Source organism: Malania oleifera, chromosome 7 (assembly GCF_029873635.1).
Source record: "Malania oleifera isolate guangnan ecotype guangnan chromosome 7, ASM2987363v1, whole genome shotgun sequence".
In the NCBI taxonomy this organism is placed as follows: Eukaryota; Viridiplantae; Streptophyta; class Magnoliopsida; order Santalales; family Ximeniaceae; genus Malania; species Malania oleifera.
Window position 1 is genome coordinate 43,364,501 of NC_080423.1, and position 9,478 is coordinate 43,373,978.

Consider the following 9,478-nt stretch of genomic DNA (forward strand, 5'->3'; position numbering starts at 1 on the left):
TCCGAATGTCGATGCATGCCAACGCATGTCACCGCATGGCCCAAAGATGACAAATTTGAATCTCAATAATGCGGAAGGCCACGCGTGGTTTAGTGTCACCATGCACTATGCCCAACGATGACAATCTGAATGTCAACACTGCACACAGCATGTCAACGTATATCACCGCATGGCTATGTAAGAATGTCAAAGCTACACACAGCAGACAGTACATCGCCACTCATGTACTCTCGATACCATTCTTTTATACTTGGTTAGCATTATGTGCTCTCATTTAAGTTTTAAACATCTAGCCATTTTTCTTGAATTAGGGAGGGACAAATTGAAGCGACATAGGGCTGCATCTTAGTGGATCGTGGCAGCAAGGCCACTCTGCCACTTACAATACCCCGTTGCATATTTGAGTTGTCTGTAATGGATTCTACCCACCACTTGATAGAAATTTTACTTCAAGGAAGCCTACACAACTCATCTGCCGTGAGGTCTTGACCTTCTACACGTGCCTTTGGGGGCTATGAGGCCCCTACTAAGGGTCGGCAAACGAGCAATGGGCACATGCATCGCTTCTAGCTTGGATTCTGACTTAGAGGCGTTTAGTCATAATCCAACGCATGGTAATTTTGTGCCACTGGCTTTTCAACCAAGCGCAATAACCAATTGTGCAAATCAACGGTTCCTCTCGTATTAGGTTGAATTACTATTGCAACACTATCATCAGTAGGGTAAAACTAACCTGTCTCATGACGGTCTAAAACCAGCACACATTCCCTATTGGTGGGTGAACAATCCAACACTTGTTGAATTCTGCTTCACAATGATAGGAAGAGCCGACATCGAAGGATAAAAAAGCAACGTCTCTATGAATGCTTGGATGCCACAAGCCAGTTATCCCTGTTGTAACTTTTTAGACACCTCTAGCTTCAAATTTCGAAGGTCTAAAGGATCGATAGGCCATGCTTTCACGGTTCGTATTCATACTGAAAATTAGAATCAAACGAGCTTTTACCCTTTTGTTCCACACGAGATTTATGTTCTCGTTGAGCTCATCTTAGGACACTTGCGTTATCTTTTAACAGATGTGCTGCCCCAGCCAAACTGCCCACCTGACAATGTCTTCTTCCCGGATTGGCCCATCGAAATACGCCTTGGGTCCAAAAACAGGGGCGATAACCCCGCCTCCGATTCACGGAATAAGTAAAATAATGTTAAAAGTAGTGGTATTTCACTTGCGCCATTTCCGGCTCCCACTTGTCCTACACCTCTCAAGTCATTTCACAAAGTTAGACTAAAGTCAAGCTCAACAGGGTCTTCTTTCCCCACTGATTCTGCCAAGCCCGTTCTCTTGGCTGTGGTTTCACTGGATAGTAGACAGGGACAGTGGGAATCTCGTTAATCCATCTATGCGCGTCACTAATTAGATGACGAGGCATTTGGCTACCTTAAGAGAGTCATAGTTACTCCTGCTGTTTACCCTCGCTTGGTTGAATTTCTTCACTTTGACATTCAGAGCACTGGGAAGAAAACACATTGCGTGACCATTCGCAGGGACCATCGCAATGCTTTGTTTTAATTAAACAGTCAGATTCCTCTTGTTCGTACCCATTCTGAGTTGACTGTTCGACGCCTGAGGAAGGCCCCTGAGGGAGCCGTTCCCAATCCGTCCCCTGAGCAACACACGACGACCTACTCTCACCGCAAGAGCAGCTCAAGCAGTCCATCGATAGCTGATGATTTCGAGACTGGGACCCCTGTGCCTAGCCCTCGGAGCCAATCCTTTTCCCGAGGTTACGGATCCATTTTGCCAACTTCCCTTGCCTACATTGTTCCATTGACCAGAGGCTATTCACCCTGGAGACTTGATGCGGTTATAAGTACGACCGGGTGTGGACGGCATTCGGTCCTCTAAATTTTCAAGGGCCACCAAGGGCGTACCGGACACCGCACGACATGCGGTGCTGTTCCAGCCAATGGACCCTACCTCTGGCTGGGCCATTTCCAGGGTGGACAAGCTGTTAAACAGAAAAGATAACTCTTCCCGAGGACCACGACGACGTCTCCAAACTTCCTAATGTTATCGTCAACTGCCACATCTTGGTTGAGGAATTTTAACCCAATTCCCTTTTGAAGTCCGTGCACTCGGCGCTATCAAACAGGCTTCCCCTGCTTCTTAGGATCGACTAACCCATGTGCAAGTGCCATTCACATGGAATATTTGCCCTCTTCGGTCTTCAAAGTTCTCATTTGAATATTTGCTACTACCACCAAGATCCACACCGACGGCAGCTCCATCCAGACTCACACCCAAGGTTTTGCAGCAACCATCGCACCCTCCTGCTAATCGAGACCTGGCAATTACCTCGATGGCCGAGTATAGGTCGCGCGCTTTAGCGCCATCCATTTTTGGGGCTAGTTGATTCGGCAGGGGAGTTGTTACACACTCCTTAGCAGATTTCAACTTCCATGACCACCGTCCTGCTATCTTAATCGATCAAAACCCTTTGTGAATTCTAGGTTAACGCGCAGTTAGGCACCGTAACCTGACTTCTGGTTCATCCCGCATCACCAGTTCTGCTTACCAAAAATTGCCCACTTGGAGCTACCGATTCCATAACATGGCTCAACAAAACAGCCATGTTGTCCTACCAATTTAAAGTTTGAGAACAAGTCGAGGGCGTTATGCCCCCGATGCCTCTAATTATTAGCTCTACCTGATAGAAATTGACAAAGAGCCAACTATCTTGAGGGAAACTTTGGAGGGAACCAGCTACTAGATGGTTCGATTAGTCTTTCGCCCCTATACCCAAGTAAGACGAATAATTTGCACGTCAGTATCGCTGCGAGCCTCTACCAGAGTTTCCTCTGGCTTCGCCCCGCTCAGGCATAGTTCACCATCTTTCAGGTTCCAATAGGCATGCTCACACTTGAACCCTTCTCAGAAGATTAAGGTCGGTCAGTGCTGCAATCCACAGGGGGATCCCACCAGTTAGCTTCCTTACGCCTTATGAGTTTACTCACTCATTGACTTGCACACATGTCAGACTCCTTGGTTCGTGTTTCAAGATGGGTTGAATAAGGAGCACGCAGGACGATACTTGGAGCATGCAAGTGCATAAGTACGCTATAACAGCGCACACTACCCACCATGATCATAGCAATGACATCTCCACAAGCATATCAATAGCTTGGGCCAAGGACACTACCACAATCCACATCGGTCTACATCCCGAGTCAATCGGCGGACTAGCTTATCACTGTTCCACATCCGACCGAGATGCATCGCCGGCCCTCATCCACTTCCCTCTTGAAAATTTCAAGCACTCTTTGACTCTCTTTTCAGAGTCCTTTTCATCTTTCCCTCATGGTACTTGTTTGCTATCGGTCTCTCGCCAATATTTAGCCTTGGATGAAATTTACCGCGCAATTAGGGCTGGATTTCCAAACAACCCGACTTGCCGACTGCGCCTCATAATGCAACAGGGTCCGAGCACGACAGGGCTCTCACCCTCTCCGGTGCCCCCTTTGAGGGGACTTGGGCCTAGTCCGTCGCTGAGGACGCTTCTACAAACTACAATTCGGACAACATTGTTGTCCGATTCTCAAGCTGGGCTCTTTCTAGTTAGCTCGTCGTTACTAAGGGAATCCTTGTAAGTTTCTTTTCCTCCGCTTATTGATATGCTTAAATTCAATGGGTAGCCCCGCCTGATCTGGGGTCGCGATAGAGTATTGTCTTTTATAGACAAATACTAAAGGGTCGAGTGAGATCCTTACGTTAACGCAACTCAAACGACGGAGCATGACATAATGAAAGGGTCTAACAACCACCAATCGCCATTTTGTGTGTCATCTAAGACCTCGTATTTTCAACCAACCGCCCACAACTAAGTGCACTGGAGGCCAACATCCACCCATATAGTATCCCACCCCCAACAATGTTTTATGGGAGAGGGTTTAGGGTGACTGATCATGTGACACCCAGGCAGACGTACCCTCAGCCTAATGGCTTAGGGTGCAACTTGCATTCAAAGACTCGATGATTCACGGGATTCTATAATTCACACCAAGTATCCCATTTTGCTGCGTTCTTCATTGATGCAAGAGCTGAGATATCTGTTGCTGGGAGTCATTATGGTTCAAAAATAAACACATCCCATTGCACTGTAGACGAGGCAACAAGAGAATGTTCTTTCATTTCAATTCCTTGGCACATGTCACGCCCTCGTTATTATGAGACTCATCGAAATAAGCATGCAAACAAACATGATTTCCCATTCAATAAAAAATGGGGAACACCTGCGTTGCAATGTTCAAATCGACAAGGGTGAGGTGAGCATGAAGCAATCATCACTATGTAAATAACATGTTCGCGGGTCATTCTTTGGCTAGTTTTGACAATGATCCTTCTGTAGGTTCACCTACACCGACTTATCCTTCCTCTAAATGATAAGGTTCAGTGGACTTCTTGTGACATCGCTGGCAGTGAACCACCCACGTTGCCGCAATCTGACACTTCACCGGACCATTCAGTTGGTAGGAGCGATGGGCGGTGTGTACAAAGGGTAGGGACGTAGTCAACGCGAGCTGATGACTCGCGCTTACTAGGAATTCCTCGTTGAAGACAAACAATTGCAATGATCTTATCCCCATCACGATGAAATTTCAAAGATTACCCGGGCCTGTCGGCCAAGGCTATAGACTCGTTGAATACATCAATGTAGCGCGCGTGCGGCCCAGAACATCTAAGGGCATCACAGACCTGTTATTGCCTCAAACTTTCATGGCCTAATTAGCCATAGTCCCTCTAAGAAGCTGGCGGTGAAGGGTCACCTCCACATAGCTAGTTAGCAGGCTGAGGTCTCATTCATTAACGAAATTAACTAATCAAATCGCTCCACCAACTAAGAACGGCTATGCACCATTGAAATGAAAAATCAAATACAGTAGAGGTGTGGGAATGTGGAGGAAGTGGATAAATTGCTTGAGTCTTAGGGACAGAATCCTAAATTGAGTTATGATTTTTGGAGAAATAGTGAAGCAAAAGTTCCATGGTTTAAAGAGGTGTGGATGTGGATGTACACCCAAATACGCTTTCACCTTGTGGCTTGGCATTAGAGCCAAGCTTTACACTAGTGACAAAGTGTATGGGGATGATATTGATCGTACTTGTGTTCTTTATGGGAGGGATTCCGAGACTATGGACCATCTATTCTTTAAATGTGACTTCACCTCATATGTATGGAATAATCTAAGAAGGTGGATGGGGTTAAGTAGAGATATGTCTACATTGAAAGCGGCCCTAAAATGGTTACACAAGGAGGCTAAAGGCAATGGGATACACTCTGTAGGGAAGAAGATCTGCTCGGCTACTATAGTGTACTTCATTTGGCACTTCAGGAACAAAAGGAGGTTTGAAGGAAAGCCTATATTTGCTTATGATCTAATCCAGGTGATCCAGAAGCACACCTACAGAACCGTTTTCGATAGGTATGGATTTTATGCTACTGAGTGATGTTGGAGGGAAATAAAATTTGTCTTGATGTTAGCTTTTCTAGCTTTGTGATTCGCCCTTGATCAAGGCTTTTGATGTAAGTTGTTTCTTACTTTGTATGTTGGTTGGGGAGTTGGTTCCCCTTCGCCTGGGTATGCCCAGTGTATTCTGTACATATCCATTTTGGTCAATAAAGATTTACCCTTACTGATAAAAAAAATAAAAAAGAAAGAGCTCTTAATCTTTCAATCCTTACTATGTCTGGACCTGGTAAGTTTTCCCGTGTTGAGTCAAATTAAGTCGTAGGCTCCCCTCTTGGTGGTTCCCTTCCGTCAATTCCTTTACATTTCAGCCTTGCGACCATACTCCCCCCGGAACCCAAAAACTTTGATTTCTCATAAGGTGCTAGTGGAGTCCTATAAGCAACATCTGCTGATCCCTGGTCGGCATCATTTATGGTTGAGACTAGGACGGTATTTGATCATCTTCAAACCCCCAACCTTCGTTCTTGATTAATGAAAACATCCTTGGCAAATTCTTTTGTAGTTGTTCATCTTTTATAAATCCAAGAATTTCACCTCTGACTATGAAATACGAATGCCTCCGACTGTCCCTGTTAATCATTACTCCAATCCCGAAGGCCAACAGAATAGGACCAAAATCCTATGATGTTATCCCATGCTAATGTATCCAGAGCGCAGGCTTGCTTTAAGCACTCTAATTTCTTCAAAGTAACAGCATCGGAGGCACGACCCAGCCAATTAAGACCATAGTTAAATGTTGATCGCTAGCGTGTGCAGGGAAAGTAGGCAGTGGTATGTAGTATGTATGCAGTAGGTCATACTGTGACAACCTACTTATTTTACACATTTAAAACAAAATCAATATCACAAATCCCAGTTCAGCAGATCATAATCCACCTGGACCCATGGGTACTAGGGATAAATGAGAACACAACGCGAAAGCCTAAGCAGCAGGAAACATATAATCACAATATTGTAAATACAAAACATCCATCACATTACTACAAATACCAGAGTCACTATACCACTATATTTCAGTGTGTACACATCTCAAACAAAATCTAGGGACATTTCTCAAAAAAAAAAAATCCAACTGTCCTTACCAAAGCTTACCCTTCAAAAAGGGCATACAACAACTCTAATTCAGCGAGGCTTTTCCCGCTCTCCTATCTAGGGCTTCTGAAAAGTTCATAAAATTTAGGGGTGAGAAACCTTTCAGTAACGGAAATAAACTAATACCAGCGTGTGGCAACATGAGTATTTTGTATTCTACATATACCATACATAACATATTCTGCAACTGTTTTGTCAAATCTAGTAAAACATATATATCATCAAAACATGGCAGAACACACTGCATTTTCATAAAAATATTTCATCTCATATAATAATAATAACATAAAAACATTCCTCGTAGGTTAGCTGGCTGTTGTCATGTATTACCCCCACATGACTGGGTTGTGTGGCCTGAAGGCGGGACCTGACAATGGTTGGCCGACCACTCCCAAGTCAAAAGTATAGTCTGTAAGTCTGATGGGTCTGCCTGACCTAGTTCGTACACCAAGGCCGATCACACACTTCTTAAAAACCACATCGACCATCCAATCTCACACCACTCCATACAGCGGCGTTAACACAAATATCATGATCACGAAGACTATGGACACATAGCAACGGTATCATGCAAGTGCTAGCCTATACCAAGCCAACCAGGTTCTGATACCATATAACATATATTGAAACTGTGATACATGGATATTTCATATCATTAATTTTTCACATCAATCATATCATTTTGCATATATACGTACATTATGAAAATCATCGGCCCGTACACCGGTATTAAATATTTTATCATAGCTCGGCCCGTATGCCGAAAAATAATAGTACAGCGCGTACGCTGGCAAATCACATCATAGCACAGCCCGTACGCCAGCAAACATATCATAGCACAACTCGTACGCTGGAAAATCACATCATAGCATGGCCCGTACGCCGGCAAACATATCATAGCATAGCCCGTATGCCGGAAAACATATATAAGAATCTCGGCCCATACGCTGGTATTTTCCCATTATAAAAATCCGTATCATAATCCCATTCCAGAAAATAGTATTTCGTAACATTTTATACTCATGCCACATTAACAAATTTTCACATATTCAACATACCATCATTTTCAACAGTATTTTCCCAAATATAAATCATATATATATGTAAACATATTTACTTTCCTGAAATAAAATGCTAGATATATATATATATATATATATATATATACACATTTTCTCAAAAGAACTAGCTTAATTATCCCCTTACCTGGCTACTGAGAAAGCCCCCAAAATAATTTAGTCTATCACCCATAGGATTCCCTGACCAATACCTTGAAAATGAAAACTTCCAGTATTAAATTTCAGTATTTTCATGCGTACATTATTTCCTATAACTATCCCAAGACCAAATTTGGCTTAAAAAGCCTTACCTCAACTCAGGGAAGATTTCCAACTTGCTTTCACCAATGCTCCGGTAAATTTGGAGAGAACTTCCCCAGGAGCGTCGTGGTGGCTTCGGATTGTCGATCTGGCGTAAATTTAGCCCGAAATCGACGAAAGAGAGAGAGAGAACCAAAAGGGAGAGAGAGAGGAGAGAGATTTCTTAATTTAAAAGTAAAAATATGGATTTTGATATTTATAGAGTAGGCGATTCGTCGACGAGCCACGTCATTCGTCGACGAATCTTTTAATAAATTCGTCGACGAAATTTAGTCCTCGTCGATGAAATTCAGTCGGCTCAAACCTCTCTCGGTATTTCTTCATCGATGAATCCCTTATATTCGTCAACGAATTTTCTTATGCCCCCTCGTCAATGAATCCCCTGTATTCATCGATGAATTCTCTTATACCCTCGTCGACGAATCCCCTGTATTCGTTGACGAATTCTCTATTGATCCCCTCGGTTATTCCTTTCAAAGTGTAATGTCGTCGACGAACGCATCCTTCTGTTACTGTTTTCCATTTCCTTTCCTCTTTATTATTTAAATTCCATTTTATTCGAGTCGTTACACATACGGTGACCATGTCTTTATGTCATGCATTAATCATGAGAATCTAGCCTCCTTTTTACAAAAATTAGTGCTTTATCTAATAGGCGCCTTGGTCATGTTACCATACATCAATGCTAAAATGTCAATGCATGGGCCAACAATGGTAATCTGAATGTCGACACTACACATACCATGTCAACGCATAGCCTAACGATGGCAATCTGAATGTTGACATTACACACATCATGTCAACGCATGGCCCAACGATGACAAATTTGAATCTCAATAATGCGGAAGGCCACACGTGGTTTAGTGTCACCGTGCACTATGCCCAACAATGACAATTCGAATGTCAACACTACACACAGCATGTCAACACATATCATCGCATGGCCATGTTGGAATGTCAACGCTACACACAGCAGACAGCGCATCGCCACACATGTACTCTCGATACCATTCTTTTATACTTGGTACACTTGAGCATTATGTGCTCTTATTTAAGTTTCAAGCCTATAGCCATTTTGCTTGAATTGGGGAAGGACGAATCAAAGTGACATAGCACTGAATCTCAGTGGATCGTGGCAGCAAGGCCACTCTACCACTTACAATACCCCATCGCATATTTAAGTCGTTTGCAAGGGATTCTACCCACTGCTCGATAGAAATTTTACTTCAAGGAAGCCTACACGACTCATCTACAGTGAGGTCTTGACCTTCGACACGTGCCTTTGGGGGCTATGAGGCCCTTACTAAGGGTCGGCAAATGGGCAATGGGCTTATGCATTGGTTCTAGCCTAGATTCTAACTTAGAGGCGTTCAGCTATAATCCAACACACGGTAGCTTCACGCCACTGGCTTTTCAACCAAGCGTAATAACCAATTGTGCGAATCAACGGTTCCTCTTGTACTAGGTTGAATTACTAT

General features: G+C 43.6%; 3 non-coding genes across 3 annotated transcripts in view; all 3 read right to left on the reverse strand.

Annotated features, from left to right (window-relative positions):
* Positions 1 to 317: 317 nt before the first annotated feature.
* LOC131161193 (28S ribosomal RNA) lies at positions 318 to 3,713 on the reverse strand. Its single transcript, XR_009138348.1, has one exon. It is a non-coding gene; the product is annotated as a 28S ribosomal RNA (ribosomal RNA).
* Positions 3,714 to 3,966: 253 nt separating this feature from the next.
* LOC131161185 (5.8S ribosomal RNA) lies at positions 3,967 to 4,122 on the reverse strand. Its single transcript, XR_009138341.1, has one exon. It is a non-coding gene; the product is annotated as a 5.8S ribosomal RNA (ribosomal RNA).
* A 4,972-nt stretch (positions 4,123 to 9,094) lies between these two features.
* Positions 9,095 to 9,478, reverse strand: part of LOC131161196 (28S ribosomal RNA) — a 3,374-nt gene continuing 2,990 nt past the window's right edge. The window contains exon 1 of the ribosomal RNA XR_009138351.1: positions 9,095 to 9,478. This exon is cut by the window's right edge and continues 2,990 nt beyond it. This is a non-coding gene — a ribosomal RNA (28S ribosomal RNA).